The sequence below is a fragment of the Carassius gibelio genome, chromosome A8 (assembly GCF_023724105.1).
Source record: "Carassius gibelio isolate Cgi1373 ecotype wild population from Czech Republic chromosome A8, carGib1.2-hapl.c, whole genome shotgun sequence".
NCBI lineage: Eukaryota > Metazoa > Chordata > Actinopteri > Cypriniformes > Cyprinidae > Carassius > Carassius gibelio.
Window position 1 is genome coordinate 11,086,627 of NC_068378.1, and position 21,336 is coordinate 11,107,962.

The 21,336-nt window shown below is 38.8% G+C and overlaps 2 long non-coding RNA genes across 2 annotated transcripts; both read left to right on the top strand.

The window, feature by feature from the left end:
• Positions 1–740: 740 nt before the first annotated feature.
• On the top strand, positions 741–4,395 carry LOC128018444 (uncharacterized). The gene is made up of 4 exons (XR_008184875.1): positions 741–2,631; positions 2,833–2,900; positions 3,697–3,714; positions 4,251–4,395. It is a non-coding gene; the product is annotated as an uncharacterized LOC128018444 (long non-coding RNA).
• Positions 4,396–13,740: 9,345 nt separating this feature from the next.
• Positions 13,741–20,215, top strand: LOC128018445 (uncharacterized). Its single transcript, XR_008184876.1, has 5 exons — positions 13,741–14,401; positions 14,491–14,606; positions 14,666–14,773; positions 17,854–17,939; positions 18,967–20,215. It is a non-coding gene; the product is annotated as an uncharacterized LOC128018445 (long non-coding RNA).
• Positions 20,216–21,336: the final 1,121 nt, after the last annotated feature.

The window sequence follows — 21,336 nt, forward strand, 5'->3', positions numbered from 1 at the left end:
AAGTCTTTGCCCTGTGAGAGCTTTAAAGACTTATGTGGATCGTACAGCCCTTGGCGTGAATCTGACCAGCTGTTTGTCAGTTTTGGACATAAAAGTAAGGGCCATGCGGTTACAAAGCAGCGCATGTCCCATTGGCTGGTGGAGGCAATTTCTTTGGCCTATGAGGCGCGCGGACTCGCTTCGCCCTTAGGAATTAAAGCTCATTCCACTCGAGCTGTGGCTTCTTCTCAAGCTTTTCCCAGTGGATCTTCTATGGATGATATCTGTGCTGTGGCAGGATGGTCCTCACCGAGCACTTTTATCAAGTCCTACAGTCTAGATGTGAGGATGGCTCCTGGCTCCCGGGTTCTCTCCGCTTGAGCAGATGCTTCCTCGGATCTCAGTTATCAGGTACGTCAGGCGTTTTGGTATATCGTTCCCATACGTGGTGACGTCACCGCAGCATCGAAGTGACCTATGAAAGGGAACATCTCGGTTACGTATGTAACCATGGTTCCCTGAATAGGGAACGAGATGCTGCGGTTCTGGCCGTTCTGTACCTTGATAATGTTCTTCATCTTCAGTCATGAAATCTGAGCGAAATGGCGCGCTGCACCCAGGTATATCATGCGTGCGCATGCGTAGGGTGGTGCCATGCGCCATTTGGCCAATAGGATTGGCGGGATGGTATAGGGCTTCAGACATTCGTCCCATACGTGGTGACGTCACCGCAGCATCTCGTTCCCTATTCAGGGAACCATGCCCAGACAGCAAGCCAACATTGAATAAACATTGTTTTTCCATCTGAATCATCATTATGGTTGATATTGAAATTTCAATGCAAAATAAATGTTGAATCACCATTATCATATCGATGAAAACCTGATGTTATTAATGTTGATGGCAACAATATTGGAACAACATTGATCCATAGTTATCTTTATGATTGATTAAGCATTGATATTTGGTTACCGGGTGATCCCTGAATGTGTTGAAAAGTAATTGATTTATAGTGGACAGAGAAAGGATGCGGTTGTTGAAAAGTCATCGAAATATAGTTGACCGGGAAATATGATTGAAAATGCATCGAAATATAGTTGACCGGGAAATATGATAGAAAGTGCATCGAAATATAGTTGACCAGGAAATATGATAGAAAGTGCATCGAAATATAGTTGACCAGGAAATATGATAGAAAATGCATCGAAATATAGTTGACCGGGAAATATGATTGAAAATGCATCGAAATATAGTTGACCGGGAAATATGATAGAAAGTGCATCGAAATATAGTTGACCAGGAAATATGATAGAAAATGCATCGAAATATAGTTGACCGGGAAATATGATTGAAAATCCATCGATTTTTGGTTGACCGGGAGATCAACGGGTGGTATACCCAACGTACTGCACCGGACACAGCTCATTTCTGGACCCTTGGCACATGCGTACAGGTAAGCTTGCTTAATGTTCGATATGAACCCAGACAGCACAGGCACGCGGTGTGTTTTTATACAGTCTGTGGGCAGCTGAAGAGACTGGCTCATTTTCAAATTATGTTACCGTTAACTTGTTTAGACAACGGTCACGGTAAATTAATGTTAAAGCCTTTCGTGTCCAGCAGTTTCTCAGACGGAAAATGTAAAAGCGGTTTATTAAAGAGAAGTCCTGACTCCTTTATCGTCTTGTTTTTCACTCTTTTACAGGCTTCCAGAAAGAATCCGTCTCTATAGTGAGTGATTATTGAATGAGGCTGTACATTATAAATGTAATGTTTTAACTCGAGATGTTTGTTTGTGTGAATGCTGTGTGTGCGGTGAGTTCTGGGCGAGCGGGGAGCAGAGTTGCCATGGAAACGGCGGGGCGTCAACAAAAAAAAACGTTACTGGCAAGCAGTAATCTCCATCTCTTGCTGCGGTTTACGCTGTTTTAGGTAAGTTTAGTCGCTAAAATCACACAAATATGATATACAAATGTTTCTGACAAGTTTCTTACTTGTTATTGACATGTTTCAATTAAATTTATTTTATAGAAATGGTTTAGTGTCTTCGAAAAAGTCCGTTAGCATCTATCTTAGCAGTTTTCAGGTAATGTTAGGCTAATTTTGAGCTCTTGTTGATGAAACTCTGGGCTTTTCATCAAATCGTCGTGTGTGTGAGATATTTTGATGGCTCTGTGAATGTTTTGCTGGTTATTTGTCATTGTTTTTTTTTTTTTAGAAAAGGCTGATTTACTGAATCGATGACGTCACTTACACTGAGAGTGTAACGTTAATCGGCTGAAAACAAGTTCACATGAGTTTTGATATTTCATGATAAACAGATATTAATACAAATTGTTCTGTGATTTCAGGAGGACAGAAAGAAACTATACAGAACAAAGTGAAACTCCAAGATTTTTGAAAAGAAAATTGGTGAAATATATTCTGAAAAAGGCATATTAATGTATTTCTTGAGCTTCTTCAGTAAATCTGTATTTCTAAGTCAGTATCTCCCTTCAGAAATGTGGCTGAAGGGAGATACTGACTTAGAAATACAGGTGAACTCATGAAAAGAAGCTCATGAAATACTCATGAAAGAAGCTCATGAAATACATTAATATGCCTTTTTCAGAATATATTTCACCAAATTTAAGAAGTCCCTGACATCAAAACGTAAGTCACACTCATCCTAAAATTAAAAATATAGATTCTGTTATTTTAAGATTATATTATTAGTAGTAGAATTTGTATATTACATATGTTATTATTGTTGTTATATTATTCTGTCTTTTATCTGCATTTTACCTCTGCTTTATCTTTTTTCCTTCTAATGAACCTGGAACTGCAGAGTAAATATTGTTGTCTCTGTGTCAGATTGCTTGTTTTGTTCCTGGACTCTTCAGTGATGATGAGCAGAGTCTGAGTGAACCTGCTGTCAGACAGTGAGTACCCTGAGTACCCTGGGGTTTCAGTCAGGGCCTTCAGTAAACAACTCAATCAAACAAAATCCTTAATGGTTAATAGTTACTAGTTAATATATTATTAAATCACTTATAAATCATTGAAATGTCAACATTGTACTATTATCTCAATAAACATTATAAATAATTTACAAAGCTTTCTGCACCCCCTAATCTAAAGTGTAAACTACTCATCAGTTGTACTCATCGGCTTTCATTTGCTTTTGGATTTTTGCGTCGCAAGTGATACAGCATTGTACTTGCACAACTATTGTACTTCATTTTAATACCCAAACCCGGACCTCTGACACGCCAGGCAAAAGTTCTACCACTGAAACATTTGAGCTGACAAACAGATATATTGTAGCTTGATATTCACTATAGGAAGAAAGTGCAGCATAAAAAATAGCATATTTTAGCATTAAAATCCCTTTAACATTAATGGTGATCTGAGAGGCCGGGGGAGTCCAGTTAATGGGGCGTAATTCATTAGCTTTAATGAGAATTGTATATTTTATAGGCCTACATTAAAATGTATTTCGTTTTTTATATTTTACATTTATTTCTTGAATGCTACTATTACATCAACTGTAGCTGAAAAGAATAAACCACTGTATATTTAATTTGTGTATTATGTTGTTTATATTTTTTGTTTTTATATTTTTAATAACAGATTGGTTACCTGAGTACATATGTATAAAGTACAGTCACACTGTATGATTGTGAATTTTAATTGCTGTTTTTAACAGAGATTTTTGTCTTTTCTGTTCTTTTACAGATCACTATTGCACACCAAGTAAGCAAAACAACATTTTTGATTTCATTTTATTTTATTTCTGCAAACAACTTGCACCACTTGCAATTGGTTTTCCAGCCCAAAACCTCGTCAAAAACTGAATGCAACGGTTTTTGTCTATGATTATTTTGTCAAAGCATCTTTTGTCTATGGTAACTCTAATCTACATTAACTATTTAATTAGTATCCAGTTATTTATATTAAATTTGTGGAGTTAACAACTACTTCTGAACCAATGAAATAATAAACATAAAATTTTTTGAGTCAATTGGCCTCATACATTTTCCTTATGAAAGAGGTCACTGCAAGCTAATCCTTTTTGCCTCCCTTTAATTCGAATACATCCATGAACAGGCAGTTTTGAAAAGTGCTTTGAATATAGGGGAAATATGATCTAGCCTACAACACGAGGACTTATTGCCTTATCCGATCATTGAAAAACCATAGGCCTAGGCTACTGAATTTGTTCAAATATATGTTCTGTTTAACTTAAATGCTATATTTGTTTTGCATTGTGATTTTATTTTCTGTTTTAGATGCTCTTACTCAGCAGATGGGGACAGCTACCATCACCGAATTTTCACCCAAAAGTGGCTGCGCTATTCGCCAGACCGGGCAGGAGGGACTGGACGACAACTTATGCAGGCATCAGATGACAATGAAGTGTAAATAAAGAGTAGAGAGGCTAATAAACATAAATTTGATTTTAAATAGTGTGGTGTGTTCTGTGTTTTATACAAGATTTTAAATGTTCCATTAATTTTTAACATCCTGGCTGTAGATAAAGCAGGCTATTTAATTTGTGGCATTACATTTAAAATTAACATTTTAAAACGATTGAAATTCCATTGAAATCACGTTGATCCTTGGTTCAGTTGAAATTTCAACATTGTTTCAATATTCCTGATAATTGAAATAGCATTGAAATTCCGTTGATCTATGGACAGAATTTAAACATTGTTTCAATATTAAATCAGGGTGCAAAATGATGTTGAATCAACATCAGAGTTCGATGTTGATTCAATGACTTAATGTTGACAACGGGATGTTGATTCAGCATAGTTCAATGACTGTTTGCTATCTGGGTGGTTACATACGTAACCGAGATGTTAGTCTTCATTTGGTCAGCGTGACATTACTTTATGGCAACGTTGTGAGGACGTCGTGGTAAAGTTCCATTTTTTAAAATCTTGGCTAACTTCCCAGAAACGTTGAGGGCACGTACTCAAAAGACGTCGCTAGTTAGTCCCATTGGGGACGTTGTAGCGACGTGGTCAGCTGGTCTTCAGATAACTTTTAACATTATTGCACTAGATGTATTATTATTAATAAGATACCATTTGAACAGCATATATATATATATATATATATATATATATATATATATATATATATATATATATATATATATATATATATATATATATATATATATATGTAACGGAGTTTAAATGATTCTGTTAAATTCATGCATTAATTGGGGGAAACTCGACATTGGCTGGCTGTTGAGTCACTCGCATTTGTGTGCGTGATATTGTGGGCGGAGTTACGTAATTACCAGCAGAGTCTCACATCCCTCACTGCTGGTAAGTCGCATCAATAAGCGCTGCATCATAAACGGAGTTTATATTATTTTCAAGTGCAAGATTGGACTTTAATATTACACACAAGTTTACCTCATTTGCCTGTCTGTCAGTAGAGTCAAAATGTGTTAATTGCGATGATTAAATGTGATGCGTGTGTATGTTAACCTGCCTGTGAACTCCGTATCTGTTGATTTCATTTAAGATTTCTGAGCAACGTTGATGCTTTGATAGCCTACACTAACCAACTTTTGGTCGTGTTTGTCCCAGGTATGTTTTATATTCACATTTGTCATGTTCTGTGTAAAAATATAAGCCGAATTAAGTGTTGGCATTAACACGTGCCATATGCTCACATGTGCTTAACAGAGTAACAGCGCCATTTTAGTTGTTCCTTCTCTGCATTTCATTTATACAAAAATATGCAAAATGATGGTTACTTAAGGTTATAGTTTCTCTGTATTTATGTGAAGTAATGAGAACAGAGACATTTTATTTCTTTTAATGTGTTTTATTTTGAATTTTATTCCACTATATGTTCACGATCACTCTGTAAAAATGTAAATCCAGCAGAGTCTCACATCTCTCACTGCTGATTTCTGAGCAACGTTGATGCTTTGATAGCCTACACTAACCAGCTTTTGGTCGTGTTTGTCCCAGTTTTGTCTGTCCCAGACCCAGTAAAGCAAGACTTGAGTAACCATCCACCTGCTCTCCGTGTGATTTGATCCACACACACACAACCAGTCACAATGGTGCCGTGACCTGTTGTTTCTTCAATCAAGATTGCTCCTGAAGCGGCCGAGGGTTCATCTTAAAGCTTTCGCTGGAGTCAGGTGGACACAATTTTGCTCAGGAACCTTTTTTTTTTTTTGATACAGTGACTGCACTTAAGCATTTTTCGATATCTACTAAGGACAATTTGCTATACGGACATCAGCACATTTTTTGTTTTTAATTTATTGTATTCATTTTTTTCAAGTACTGATATTCATTATGAGTGGTTTTGATAACTATCACACTCCAGTCTGTGGAAGTAAAGGTAGAGGATGGGGTTTATTGAAAGTGCCAAAGTCTTTACAGTTCAGTGGGCCTGATGTACAGAGTGATGCTCATATAGTCACAGACAGTTACAATTCAGATTCTGATCCGTTAGTTTGTGAGGGATCATGCACAAGTTTTGCAGCAGATGCTTCAAGGGAACAAAAGGGTGTGTTTTCATCTACTCCATTCCCTAATGCACAGCCGCCAAATGCAATCACTGAAATGACTGACCTAATCAGCCAGGTAGGTCAGCAAATTGCTGACAGCATAGTCACCAGAATAAGCCCAGCACATAAAGTTGACACACATTCAGTTGATAAATCCTCCAAAAATGTGACTGCAGATGGAACAGCTTCACAAATGCTGGACCTGATACAAAGCCAGTTGTCCTTATCTAGAAATGTGAGAGAACCTCCTAACTTCAGGGGAGAAGTTTCTGATGCTGTTGACTTGGATGAGTGGATAGATATCATGAGAGACTATGTAAAACGCAATAATTTGAGAAAAGAGCATCAAGCGGAGGAGATTATGGTCCATCTAAGAGGCAAAGCAAGGGATGTGGTCAAGTTTGGCATAAGAAACTGTGACATCGACATTGTGCATAACCCTGATGCAATCTTTAGTATTCTTAGGAAACACTTCGAAGCTGCTCCTTGCTCTCCTCTTCCATTGGCTGACTTTTACACCACCATGCCCAGACCAGATGAGGATGCCTTCGGGTACTGGATCAGGCTAAATCGTGCAGTTGATGTCGCTGCTGAGCGCTTGAAAGAACAGGGTAAAGTACTGGATTGTCCAGGAACAGAGGTAACCCGCATGTTCATCAGACACTGTCCGTGTAGAGAGCTTGCCATCACCTTTCGATCTAAACCAATTGGCGCATGGTCTGTGAGGGAAGTTCAAGATATTTTGAATGAATATCACTCAGATTCCAGTCTTGTATCTGCAGTAAGGAATGCAGCACCCACTAGAATCCCTGTGAACAGAACTGAAGTTGAACTGTCGTCTGCAGCACATCCAGTTTCTTCTGATGTCCAGCAGTCTAGGTCTCTGGAAGCATCTGCATTGGAGCGAGTCATGAGTTTGTTGGAAAAAGTCTTGTTGAAAGAGTCTGCCAGCAAAGAACCAAGTTCACGTGTGAAGCCCAAGGTAAATCTACCTAGAGTAAAAGGCCTCAATGACTTGCCATGCACTGTCTGTTCGAGCCCTGATCATTCTGGCCTCACGCATTGTCTTGAAAGAAAGTTGTGCTTCCAGTGTCACTCTCCTGACCATTCCCGCTTTGGTTGTCCTGAGAGAGTGAAATCTCTGTCTTCTCAAGGGCTGGGAAACTAGAAGATCTGCACTCAAAGGAGGACCGTGTAGATCGTGAGTTTATTCCTCCAAACCAGTGTTGTATGAATGACCCAACCTCAGTTTATAGTCTTTCTAGTTCTGTTGAGCCTGCAGGGAAAACTATAATTTTTCAGAACACGCACAGAGTACAGCAAGCCCAATTTACAAAAGTTCCCTGCTAGTGATGTTGTCATAATTGGTTGTGGCGGACAACGTGTTACCCCAAAATTGATGTATGAGCTTGAGCTCACAGTTTATGCCTGCAAAATGGTTGTTCCAGTTTTAGTAGTTCCAGGCCAAAGCGACGATTTGATTCTGGGCAGCAATGCTATCAAATGGCTGATTCAAAAAATGAAAGAGACAGACGGATACTGGAGACTTGTGTCCAGCACAGTTAACTCAGAGGATGTTGAATGTCATCAATTCCTGTCTCTACTTTCGAATGTGGAACGATGGAAGGGTGAAGACATGCCTGATAGAGTGGGGACAGCTAAGTTGAAAGAGAAAATTACTCTTGAACCGCATCATGAACATCTCGCTTGGGCTCGGCTTCCAGAGTCAACAGCTGTTTCTGTTGGGACCACAGTCATTGTTGAGCCAACCCTCTGTAAAAGTCGTCCAAGGAACGTGATCATAGGGAGAGTCATCACACCTATGTGGGGCAGCAGATGGGTGCCATTCAAAATAATTAACCCTACAGACAAAGTAAATATTCTTAAGAAAAACGCGAAGATCGTTGATGTTTTCACTTGTATAGCCGTGGAGGAGTTGTCTTCACCCGAGTCCCTGAAGAGTAACGTTCAGTGTGCTGCAAGTCCTGTAAGTCATGTGCAGACCAGTTTTGATAGGAGAAACGTGCTAAATAAATTAGGTCTGCTGGATCTGGATCTGGATGATTGTGAAGTGTCAGAAGAGTGGAAGGATAGACTTCTGAATCTCATAGAGAAGTATGAGTCAACCTTTTCACGTGGAAAAATGGATTGTGGGGAAGCCACTGACTTTGTCCACAAAATCCACTTGGTGGACGAGAAGCCATTTCGACTCCCTTATCGACGTGTAGCCCCCTGCCACTATGATAAGCTGCGCACTGCCTTGAATGAGATGGAAGTTAAAGGCATTATAAGGAAGTCTCAGAGTGAATATGCATCTCCGCTTGTTTTAGTGTGGAAAAGGAATGGTGACCTTCGTATTTGTACAGATTTTAGATGGCTGAATGCGAAGACCGTGAAGGACGCTCACCCACTCCCACACCAAGCTGATGCACTCGCTGCTTTGGGGGGCAACGTTTTCTTTTCGACCATGGACTTGACTTCTGGCTTTTATAATGTCCCCTTGTTTGAAGATCATAAGAAGTACACTGCTTTTTCCTCTTCTTTCGGCCTTCATGAGTACAATCGTCTACCTCAGGGTTTGACCAACAGTCCAGCAACCTTTATGAGGATGATGATGTCCATTTTCGGGGATGAAAATTTCACTAGCCTTCTATGCTACTTGGATGATCTGATGGTTTTTGCTCCCAATGAACAAGTAGCCCTTGACCGACTGGAATTGGTTTTCTCACGCCTGTCTAAACACAACTTAAAGCTTTCGCCAAAGAAGTGCATGTTCCTCAGGAGATCTGTCAGGTTCTTGGGACACGTTGTCACTGGAAATGGTGTCCAGACCGACCCAGAAAAGGTAAAGGTGATCAGTGACATCCAGACTACAGACCTCATGGAAGCGGATGGTATAACACCTTCTCAAAAGAAGATCAGATCTTTCCTGGGTATGGTTTTATATTATCAGCATTTCATTATAGACTGTTCTTCTAAGGCAAAACCTCTTTTCAGTCTCCTGTCAGATCAGTCACAGAAAACGGCTCCGAGGAAGTGTGGTCGGATGAGGAAACCACTCAGTGTCGTGAAGCTTTCACCCGAGGATTGGACTATTGAGTGTTGTACTGCTCTTGAGACTCTGAAGCAAGACCTACTGCACAGTGTGACTCTAGCACACCCAGATTTCAGTCATGCCTTTATACTCTCTGTTGATGCTTCATTCGATGGCATAGGAGCAGTGTTATCTCAGGTGCCCCCAGGAGAGAAAATTGCACGTCCAGTTGCTTTTGCCAGCAAAACACTCTCCAAGTCTCAGATGAACTACCCAGCACATAGACTAGAATTTCTGGCTTTAAAGTGGGCGGTTTGTGACAAGTTTAGCCACTGGCTAAAAGGGAGACATTTCACTGCATGGTCTGATAATAACCCTTTGACCTATATTCTAACCAAACCAAGATTGGATGCGTGTGAGCAACGATGGGTGGCGAAGCTTGCTGCATATGACTTTGACCTGAAGTTTGTGCCTGGCACGAAGAACGTTGTTGCAGATGCCTTGAGCAGAGAGCCCTTCGTCAAGTCCTGCGTCAGCCATCGTCTGTTGAAAGAACCATACATTTCTCTATTGGATGAGGTAAATGGTGTTGTTACCGGGACCGTGCAAGATGCCTTCCGTGTCACTAACAACTGTCAGAATGTGCAGGCTACCAGTGACGATGGAAGTGAGAGCAAGCTGCAGGATGGTGTGAATGACTCATGTCCTGGATCCATTGGTGCTGTTGAAGTTTCTGCTCTTCTGGGTGCTCACTGCGATGGCGGAGTTAGCCCATTACCTGTGACAAGTACTACGTCACTCCAGCTACCTGATGAAGATCCATCTGTTGCAATCCCGTTTTCCAGACTGGCAAATCTCCAAGAGCAGGACAACATAGTCAGTAAAGTCATCGACTATGTTCTGAGACATAAACGTCCTTCAAAGAGTGAGAAAGCAAAGTTACCTGGCTCTGTGACACGCCTTTTGAAGCACTGGAAAAAGCTAAAGATTCGTAATCGTGTGCTGTACAGAGTAAAGACAGATCGACTGATGAATAAGAAACTCTTTCAATACGTTGTACCAGATTCTCTAAAGCATGATGTTCTCCAAGGTGTTCATGACTCAGCTGGACATCAGGGTAGTGCCAGAACACTCTCTCTCGCAGCTGAAAGATTCTTTTGGCCAGGGATGAGTAAAGACGTCAAGCTTCATGTCAAAAACTGCAAGAGGTGTGTTGTCGGAAAAACACCAGAGCCAAATGCTTGTGCACCACTTGAACATATTCACACCTCTGAGCCCATGGAACTAGTATGCATCGACTTTTGGAGTGCTGAACAGAGTTCAGGGAAGGTCGTTGATGTCCTAGTAGTGACAGATCATTTTTCTAAGATGGCACATGCCTTCCCTTGTCACAACCAGTCAGCTAAGCAAGTTGCCCATCGCCTTTGGAATGATCTCTTCTGCATTTATGGATTTCCAAAGAGAATACACTCAGACCAGGGTGCAAATTTTGAAAGCAAAATCATTAAGAACTTGCTTGAGATGGCTGGTGTTAAAAAATCGCACACCACACCATACCACCCTATGGGTAACGGTCTGGCAGAACGTTTCAATAGGACCTTGGGTAATATGATAAGAGCTCTCCCAGTGAAATCCAAGGCGAGGTGGCCACAGCTTCTAAAAACACTGACCTTCAGTTACAATTGTACTGTGCATGAAACCACCGGGTTCGCCCCTTTTTATCTTATGTTTGGGCGTATTCCAAGGTTGCCAATTGACATCATGTTTCAGCATGTCCTTTGCGATGAGAGGGTGGTCAGCCACGATGAGTTTGTCACTGCACTGAGAAGAGATCTGAGCGCAGCAGCAGAAATTGCCCGGAAACACAGTCTCAAAGAGCAGAACCGCCATGCCATTCTTTACAATCGGAAGGTCAGAGGTTTACCCTTAGCAGTGGGAGATAGAGTCTTGCTGGCTAACCGTGGAGAGAAAGGAAAAAGGAAAGTTGCGGACAAGTGGGACTCTGTTTTGTATGAGGTTCAGTCAGTGAAACCAGAGGTCAATGTGTACAAGATTAGGGATGTTCAGACTGGCAAAGAGAAAGTGGTGCACCGTAATTTGTTGCTTCCAGTGAATTTCTTATCCTGGGATGATAGTGAGGAAGAATCAGTTCGATCAGATTCCACTGTTGCAACCTGTGGCAGTGCTCTTGATTCTGCTCTGATGGATGGTCCTGATCCTGTTTCAAAGACATCTGAATGGTTATTGCGGATGGATGGGACACAAGACAGTGATGACATGCAGGTTGCCACTTGTGGTGGCGTTTCAGACATTCCTGATGAGATGACTCCTGCGTACTCTGGAAATGATCAGTACAGTGCAGAACTTGAGCATATTCCTGAACATGGTGAGAGTACAGCCAGTTCACCTACAACCAAGCTAAATGAGTGCCCCAGTCGTTTGAATGAGCCAGATGACAGACTTGCCTCTGTCATATGCAATCAGCCTACAAGTACATTTGCAAGCCACATCACTACACGAGTAGGGAGATCAGTAAAGCCTCCTAACAGACTTATTTGTGAAATTGATAGTCAGAAAATTGTGGAAAGTGATTCACACGGTGATGCACCAGTTATTTTCCAAGGAACTAACTTTGTAGTGGAGTTGTTAAGGGACATTTTTGTTTCAAATAACTGATTCTAAATGTTGATTCATATTTACGAGTTGACCGTGATGTTAAGAGAATGACTTTGAAGTGAGTTTTTCCTCTCTGAGAAAGAGTCTGAGGAATTAATTTAGATCAAAATACATTTGAAGAGCAGAGATACATTTGTAAACACTGGGATTGTGTAGACTGCACCTCCTATAGTCTGTGTTTAGTGTGGAACCTGGTACCATTCCATTCTATCACACTTCCTGGGGAAGAGATTAATTCTGACATACTGTATTGAAAAGCTCTTTTGCACACACCTTTTTTTCTTTTTTTTTTCTTCAATCTCTACTGTATAGTTAGTTGTTACAAATGCTGGTTCTACCCCAATTTTGCAGAATTTAGGGGGGTGTATGTAACGGAGTTTAAATGATTCTGTTAAATTCATGCATTAATTGGGGGAAACTCGACATTGGCTGGCTGTTGAGTCACTCGCATTTGTGTGCGTGATATTGTGGGCGGAGTTACGTAATTACCAGCAGAGTCTCACATCTCTCACTGCTGGTAAGTCGCATCAATAAGCGCTGCATCATAAACGGAGTTTATATTATTTTCAAGTGCAAGATTGGACTTTAATATTACACACAAGTTTACCTCATTTGCCTGTCTGTAAGTAGAGTCAAAATGTGTTAATTGCGATGATTAAATGTGATGCGTGTGTATGTTAACCTGCCTGTGAACTCCGTATCTGTTGATTTCATTTAAGATTTCTGAGCAACGTTGATGCTTTGATAGCCTACACTAACCAGCTTTTGGTCGTGTTTGTCCCAGGTATGTTTTATATTCACATTTGTCATGTTCTGTGTAAAAATATAAGCCGAATTAAGTGTTGGCATTAACACGTGCCATATGCTCACATGTGCTTAACAGAGTAACAGCGCCATTTTAGTTGTTCCTTCTCTGCATTTCATTTATACAAAAATATGCAAAATGATGGTTACTTAAGGTTATAGTTTCTCTGTATTTATGTGAAGTAATGAGAACAGAGACATTTTATTTCTTTTAATGTGTTTTATTTTGAATTTTATTCCACTATATGTTCACGATCACTCTGTAAAAATGTAAATCCAGCAGAGTCTCACATCTCTCACTGCTGATTTCTGAGCAACGTTGATGCTTTGATAGCCTACACTAACCAGCTTTTGGTCGTGTTTGTCCCAGTTTTGTCTGTCCCAGACCCAGTAAAGCAAGACTTGAGTAACCATCCACCTGCTCTCCGTGTGATTTGATCCACACACACACAACCAGTCACATATATATATATATATATATATATATATATATATATATATATATATATATATATATATATATATATATATATATATGCCATCAGTTAAAGAACAATAAAATAACATAAACAATTTACTTAGCAAATGGTGATAATGTTTGTTAAAGAAAGAGAGTACGGGACAAAAGAACATTAAAACCTTAAACTAGCAGGGCACGTCACTTTCTGAGTGAAGTGCGCGTCCCCGTCATTTTGTAACGGCCAACTTCCAGCGGACGGACACGGAGGAAAGGTAAGTCCTATAAATCTACTTTTATTCATAGATTTTAACTGATACAACGGTAAATGCCATCAAAGAGGAGTAGTGTTTTGTATTTTTGTAGGTTTTCTCTTTCAATTTAATAAATAAATGCTCTGTTTGGTTAATTAGCTCAAAAGCAGTCTCAGAGGTGGTCTAAGGTAACGTTAACTGTAAAAATCGAATATAACCTTACCTGTTTTACATTATTTGAAATTTATCACTATAAACTATACAGTATTAACTTTCTAATTATTCAATTTTTAACCGTAGTAACGTTAATTAGTTTGTTTGAATACCTGCTGCTGGAGCTGGATGATGCTCATGCTATCCATGCTGTGAACTTGAATATAATCCGATATAACGTTAAATATAAAGTTTAACGTTAATTAGACCGAGGCTGCCGAAATCATGTTCAGTGTAAGGTTATGTAGGGTTAATAATTTCCCCTTTTCTCCCTCAAGTGGCAGGCTTGTAAATTCTGTCATCTGTTCATTATTGGTGTTAATGGTGTTTTTCACATGCATGCTTTTTAATGCTAGTTTAATTCTCAAATTGATCTGATACTTTCGTTTCACAAAAAGTAAACAAATTGTTCACTTTTTTAGGGCCTGACAACCACCAGTTGAGTCCATGATTCAGTGAGTTCCTTATAAGGAAATATATTTGTTACCACCTAGTAATTTAAATGTATTATTGCTTTAAAATGAACACATATATTTATCATCAGGGGAAGAGACAGTCTGGGCAGCAGCAACAAGACAACTATTACAAGTAGAGATGGTTTTCAAGAACTGGTACTAATTTGGTTCCTGACTTGTTCAGTACTGAAAACATTTACATAAGGTACAGGATCAATAGTGCTGCTATCAGTATTCTTGTAACGTTGATTCATTACCCATTAGACACAACCACATATCCTCCAAATCATCTCTGCGTGGATGGCAGCAAGGATCCAGGATCAAGAGATCATTCTTCATGGAGACTGTTCCACAGGAAGCAGTTTCTCCTGGGTGAAAAACTAAACCTGGTTGTTTCAGCATCACTTAGGCAAGACTAAATACTTTTAAATTGATTTCAGTTGGTTATGTGTTTCAGGTCATCCTGACCATTCTGCTGTTCTGGATGTAAGGCTGTGCTGGAACTACATTTCTCGTGGTTGAAATATTTGTGCAGCGGTATCCAGACATATAACGCCCCATCACACGGTGCGTCAACGCCCCTCGTTTACTTTTAAATGAAGTGACGTCCAGCATGGTGAAATTAATTCTAGAAATTAATTCTAAATAGAAGTTGAAGACTTTTCAAGCGCCAATGCAGCCGTCCTCCAGTCAGAACATCTTATGCAAATACCCAAGCGCAGACGCAAGCCAATCGAGTGCATGCAATACCAGAAAACTAATGTGATTGGCTGTCACTATGAGAAGAGACAGTAATTCTGATCCGATATCAGTGTTGTTTTTTGCAAAAAAATGTTTAAATCAATGTAGAATTTTCTATACTTCTGTGTAGGGATGTCAATTTTCATGATCGATCGTCGTTTAAATTAACAATCAAATAATCGATTAATCGTTAACCTTAATGCTGCAAAGTCTATTGCAGTAACACCCAGTCACTGGTATGACAGGATGTGCAAAAGTGTTTGTGTGTGTGTGTATATGTATGTATGTATGTATGTATATATATATATATATTTATATATAGGGGTGTGACGGTTCGTATATAACCGTGAGACCGGCGGTTATAGTTGAACACCGTCATTAGAACTCTATAACCGCGTCATTAAAATATTTTTTACAAACATTTTTTAGATAGGATCATAAGATGCGCAATATATCGGGAGACATGGTTTTACCACTTAATGAAGTTTTGTAAATCGTCAGACATGATATTTACCACTTCATAAAATTTTGCTTTGTAGAAAACCTTTCTTAAAAACGAATTTCGTTTTGTACAAATTTTGTCTTAATTTTAATAAATGTTTCAACAACCAATTGCGTGTATTATAATAAATAAAAAGCAAATATAGCAGACAATGATAACCGACATGGAAGCACCAGCGCGCCGCGTTCACTTGCACTGCACTAGAGCGCATCTCATCGCAAATGAAACTCAGCGTAGGCCTATGCCTCATACAATAGCATTAAATATCTTTGCTGCATCCTTTCTAGAACAGACAATGGCATTTTTTTTGCGACTCGCATCAGCAAAGCATTGCATGGCCATAGACCGCAAAACAATCAGCGGATGGCGGGCGGGTGCGGCTTTGAAATTTGCTCCAAAAACGTTGGCTCGGATGATGAGTTTTGTGACCGATCTCCTTAATAAATGGAGGTCTGAAATCTCTGCCCCTTTACCGATCAGAGCGCGCGTGCTGATATATAAAAATATATATATATTTTTTTTTTTTTTTTTTTGGGGCAAATACCAAAAGTTTGGACACACCTTCTCATTCAAAGAGTTTTCTTTATTTTCATTACTATGAAAATTGTAGAGTCACACTGAAGGCATCAAGGGCTATTTGACCAAGAAGGAGAGTGATGGGGTGCTGCACCAGATGACCTGGCCTCCACAGTCACCGGACCTGAACCCAATCAAGATGGTTTAGGGGTGAGCTGGACCGCAGACAGAAGGCAAAAGGGCCAACAAGAGCTAAGCATCTCTCAGGGAACTCCTTCAAGACTGTTGGAAGACCATTTCAGGTGACTACCTCTTGAAGCTCATCAAGAGAATGCCAAGAGTGTGCAAAGCAGTAATCAAAGCAAAAGGTGGCTACTTTGAAGAACCAAGAATATGACATATTTTCAGTTGTTTCACATTTTTTTGTTATGTATATAATTCCACATGTGTTAATTCATAGTTTTGATGCCTTCAGTGTGAATCTACAATTTTCATAGTCATGAAAATAAAGAAAACTCTTTGAATGAGAAGGTGTGTCCAAACTTTTGGTCTCAAACTTAAAGTCAAGGTGATGAGTAGTCTAAAGTTGGGCTCAGGTGGTAGTGCTGCGGGATATGTTTCCCATACATTTATTTATTTTTGGAGACTCGCCACAATTTTAAAACTGATCGATTTTCAAAAAGGCTTCGTTGAATAAACATGAGTAACGTTACGTACTGCACGTTTAATAATTCCTAACATTTATATGTTTAAATATCAAAACGAGGCACAGGTGTTTTTATATCGCTGTATTTCTGAAGGAAGTCTTGCATGTTATATGCCTGATAAAGCAGCGTGTGAGCGTAGCTCTGCTTTGTTTACAGCTGTTACTGGGGAAACCTCTATTTCTCGCACTTTATGTCTATGCTTTAAAACATCTCCTGCTGGCAAAGGATGAATTTGCATTTTCATCAAGTCCGCCTGATCCACACAGAAAACATATTTTGTTTGTTATCAAAAAATATCTACTCCAGAGGGACTTGGCTGTTGTTATTGATTCTATTTGGAAGTCTACCGGTTAGGTTAGGTCCACAAAAGCGTTTGTTTATAAAAGTTTGTTTATGTTGTTGCCGTTGATACCGTCTGTATATATATGTGTGTGTGTGTGTGTATAATGTATGTGTGTGTGTGTAAAATACATTTCTTTTAAATGTATAGCACAGTAATGAAGGCAGCAACATGTGGTAGATGGGACAGAACAAGAATCTTTCATTGTGCTAATGTATTATAATACGAAAGGGTATGGCTCCTATACAGCGTGCATCGCGTAAACACAACCAGTGCGCAGAATGATGCACTTGAAGCAACACAGAGTCACAGCATGTAGCATTACTCACAGAAATGTTCAAAACACCAAAAGAAGAGATATTTTTGTGTATTATATGTGTGCAATATTTTGAGCCTTTTCTTTTAACAGTTTTAAATATCAGTTATTGTGCACTCTTGAAGAGAGTTTCATTGTTTTGACTATAGTAACTAGGGCTGGGATGATATGCTAATCTGCCAATTCAATACTATCCCGATACTTGTGTGCCGATTCAATATATATTTATAATTTTATATATATATAATTTAGCATTGTGATTATAGTTATATAACTATTGCAATTCGTGACTTATCCAAATAGTCTATAAAATGATGTTTGTTTCTGTAGATTTGAGGGAAAGATTAAAAACAAGGAGGTCTGGGAATGACTGAAGGGATCTGACAGCAGTGCGGGAAGGAAGTAATCACCAGAATGTAAGTTCTTTGAGAATGTGTGCATTATTACAAGTTGAGTTTTCATTTAAATGTGGCAATGTACACAGCTGGTCAAAAGTTTTAAATATATTTTAAAAGTTTAATTTATTTCTATAATGCACAGCTATATTTTCAGCATTAATTACTCCAGTCTTCAGTGTCACATGATCTTCAGAAATCATTCTAATATGATGATTTACTGCTCAATAAATTTTTCTGATTATTATCAATGTTGAAAACAGTTGTGCTGCCCAAACTTTTGTCTACACATTTACATTTACATTTATTTATTTATTATTTATTTTATTTATTTATTTTATTTGGTGGGGGAGGCTAATAGCAAGAATGCATAAAATTGAAAACCAGTGGTAGAGAAGACTTTTGTAATTTTACAAAAGATTACCTTTTTTTTCAATGTTTTGAACTTTGTGTTTCATAAAATAATCATGAAGAAAAAATTCAACTTTCCAGAAATGCTAAGTTTTCTTCCCCATCATTTCTAATATGGGGTGCGCTTCCCTAAAACCAACTTTGTTCAAAAAGTTCCTTCGTTACCAATAGAGTTCAGTGGAACTAACAACCGTAGTAAGCTAACTGCAGATGTGATTTACATCATGTATGTCATGAGCAGATGTACGCTTTGATCTTAGCGGCAATAATGCGATTGGGTGCATGTAAATGCACTGATTTGTGATAATCAGCAATGTTTCCCGATCAGCATATCAGTATATGAAAAAGATCATGTGACACTGAAGACTGGAGTAAAGTTACTGAAAAATTCAGCTTTGCCTCATAATTATTTCAATAAATATGTTTAAGTATATTAAAAAAAAATTAGTATGAAAACTGTTATTTCTTTCTTTCTGTTTTTTTTTTTTTTTTTTTTTTTTTTTTTTAATTGATCAAATTAATCTAGCCTTGGTGAGCAGAAGAGACTTCTCTTGAAAACCATAAAGAAAAGATTCCAAATTTTTGACTGGTTGTGAACATACATGAGCAACATTAACAAGATGATCCTCCCTTTCAGCTCAGAGGATGTTGACAGTGCAGGCTCAGGATGAAGAAGAGGAGGAAGAACACGTTTAACAATTTTCTCATAAGCTTGCCATGTGTTATAATAAAAACAATGAACATGGCTACAATAATATGCTAAATGTTATTAAAAGATTCCAGTTTGCAAGAAGTCTGAGTGTCTGACTCTACACTAGAGGAACTCTTTTCTGAAGAAGATCAGGTGCTGAGAAGAAGCCTTGTTCTACAGCAAAACACTGCATCAAGCCTCCTGTCCTTCCCTCAGAAGAGCCTGTCTTCTGCTGCTGGGGTAAGAAACACACTCTTCCTCTTCTCTATCAGCTGTCCAGCACCTAACTCTGCCTCCTCAGCACTGTCTGAAAGAGTCTTCTCCACAGTCAGTAATCAGAGATCACAGATTCTTCTGAGAAAGTCGATATGCTCATTTTCTTAAAAAACTTTGTTTTTTCGGGTGGGACAAATAATACAGGAGAGATGCTAGAAATCTCTATATTGTTCATTTTTCATATCTTTTCGCTTTATGAATGTTTTTCTTCTGAGAAGCTCAAAAATTATGGTTCTTTGGTAATTGCTTTATTGTTTAGGTTTATCCTCTGATAGTGAGCACAGAGCCCTGATCATGACATGCAAGAAAAAGAAAGAAATCATGTCCATGATTTACTAATTTGTTCCCTCGATGTACTGAAACGTGCACGATTACTTTTACATTTCATTGATTTGCTAAATCGTATGCACAATTTACTAATTCGTTCTCTTGATGTATAAATAGTGTACACGTTTTAGCAAATCGAGGGAATGAAATAGAAAATCGTGTGCATGAATTAGCCAAAAAATTTTTCCTGCATGTCATGTAATTAAAGCACATCACCACCAGACATTTATACCAGGAGCCTCATATACAACGCTCACAGTTTTACTTTGTGCAGTATCTCTGTGCAGTATCTGCTGAATTGTTTCATATCTATTTATCATGTATTTTTTGTTGCACTAAATTATGTTGTATCAATAAGTTTACTGATAATTATTTATAATTTTCACTGATAACGTCATTAACCATCTCCCCATCCTTAAGACAAACATTTTCTGTTGTTCATATTGTGTAATCTATGAATTGATGTGTTTAGTTTTCTGTGCTCATAACTTAGTAACATTTTGCATGGTTAAAGAACAGGTGCAATGTTCAAAATGTTTTGGCTTCGTATTTTTAGAAAGTAGTGCTGAATAAATATTGATTTGTGAATGAATGCAGTGTGTTTTTGTCTATTTTATATTAGAATGTTTTTGTATTTGTTTGCATTGCATGTATGTAATTAATGTATTTACAATGAATCCCCTATAATTAGATTACAATTAGATTTCATAAGGTTTATTTTTTGCCCCAGAGATGGATTGAGTTTATTAGTTCTTTATGTATTTCAAGGTAATGGTGAGGTGAAAATATGAATTACCAATATGATCCTGTAATGTCACGTCCTCATAAGGTGCCAGTTTGGTCGTCAGGACATACTCATCACGTTCCAGCAACGTTCCACTATAACGTTGCCACGACGGATATGGGAATCACAAAGTTACGTCACTGGAACGTTATGTGGTACGTCGCTGCGACTAATATGGTACTTTATGGGCTAGGTGCACAAGATGGCGCCGGTGAGCTTCAGCGACACGAGTGTGTGCGTACTTATTTTCGGTCTTGCGACGCTCGCATTGACTGTAATGGAAACTTGCATACGAAACTTGGCTAGATGTATATAATTAATGATTTTCAAATTTAACAGCCGATAGTGGTATATCAAAAACACGGGGAAACATCCTCCCTATATTTTGCGTACCTCTGTGTGGAAATTCATCAAGATACAACGTGGAGATTGCTTTATTCTTCTGTTGATTATGCGGATCAGCGTCAGGTCAGGTCCACAGGTATTTCTTCTTTCAAACACAAACCTCTCAAATATGCAATACTTTTCATTTTCGAAGAGCTGGTTTTGTTCTGTTATGTAAGATAAATGTTTCTGACCAGTGGCGTAACGAGCCAACACCGGGCCCTTAAGCAGCATTATCAAGGCGGGTCCCCCTACTACAACACATGATGACGCTACGCGCACCAAAAAAAAAAAAACAGCTGTGTGTCGGCGCACCATAATAACGTCCCCGGTTACTCACGTAACCTTAGTTCCCTGAGAGGAGGGAACGAGACATTACGTATGGGGAAATCCATTTCCTCGAAATTATGAAGTCTGATTGAATAACTCTTTTGCTTGCAAATAGCCAATGGCGCCCTCGCCTTCACCTGATTGGCTGACAGCCATCAATATAGGTGACGGTGGGCGCCAAAACCCTCAGAATCTTCCACTGAATGAGAGTAATG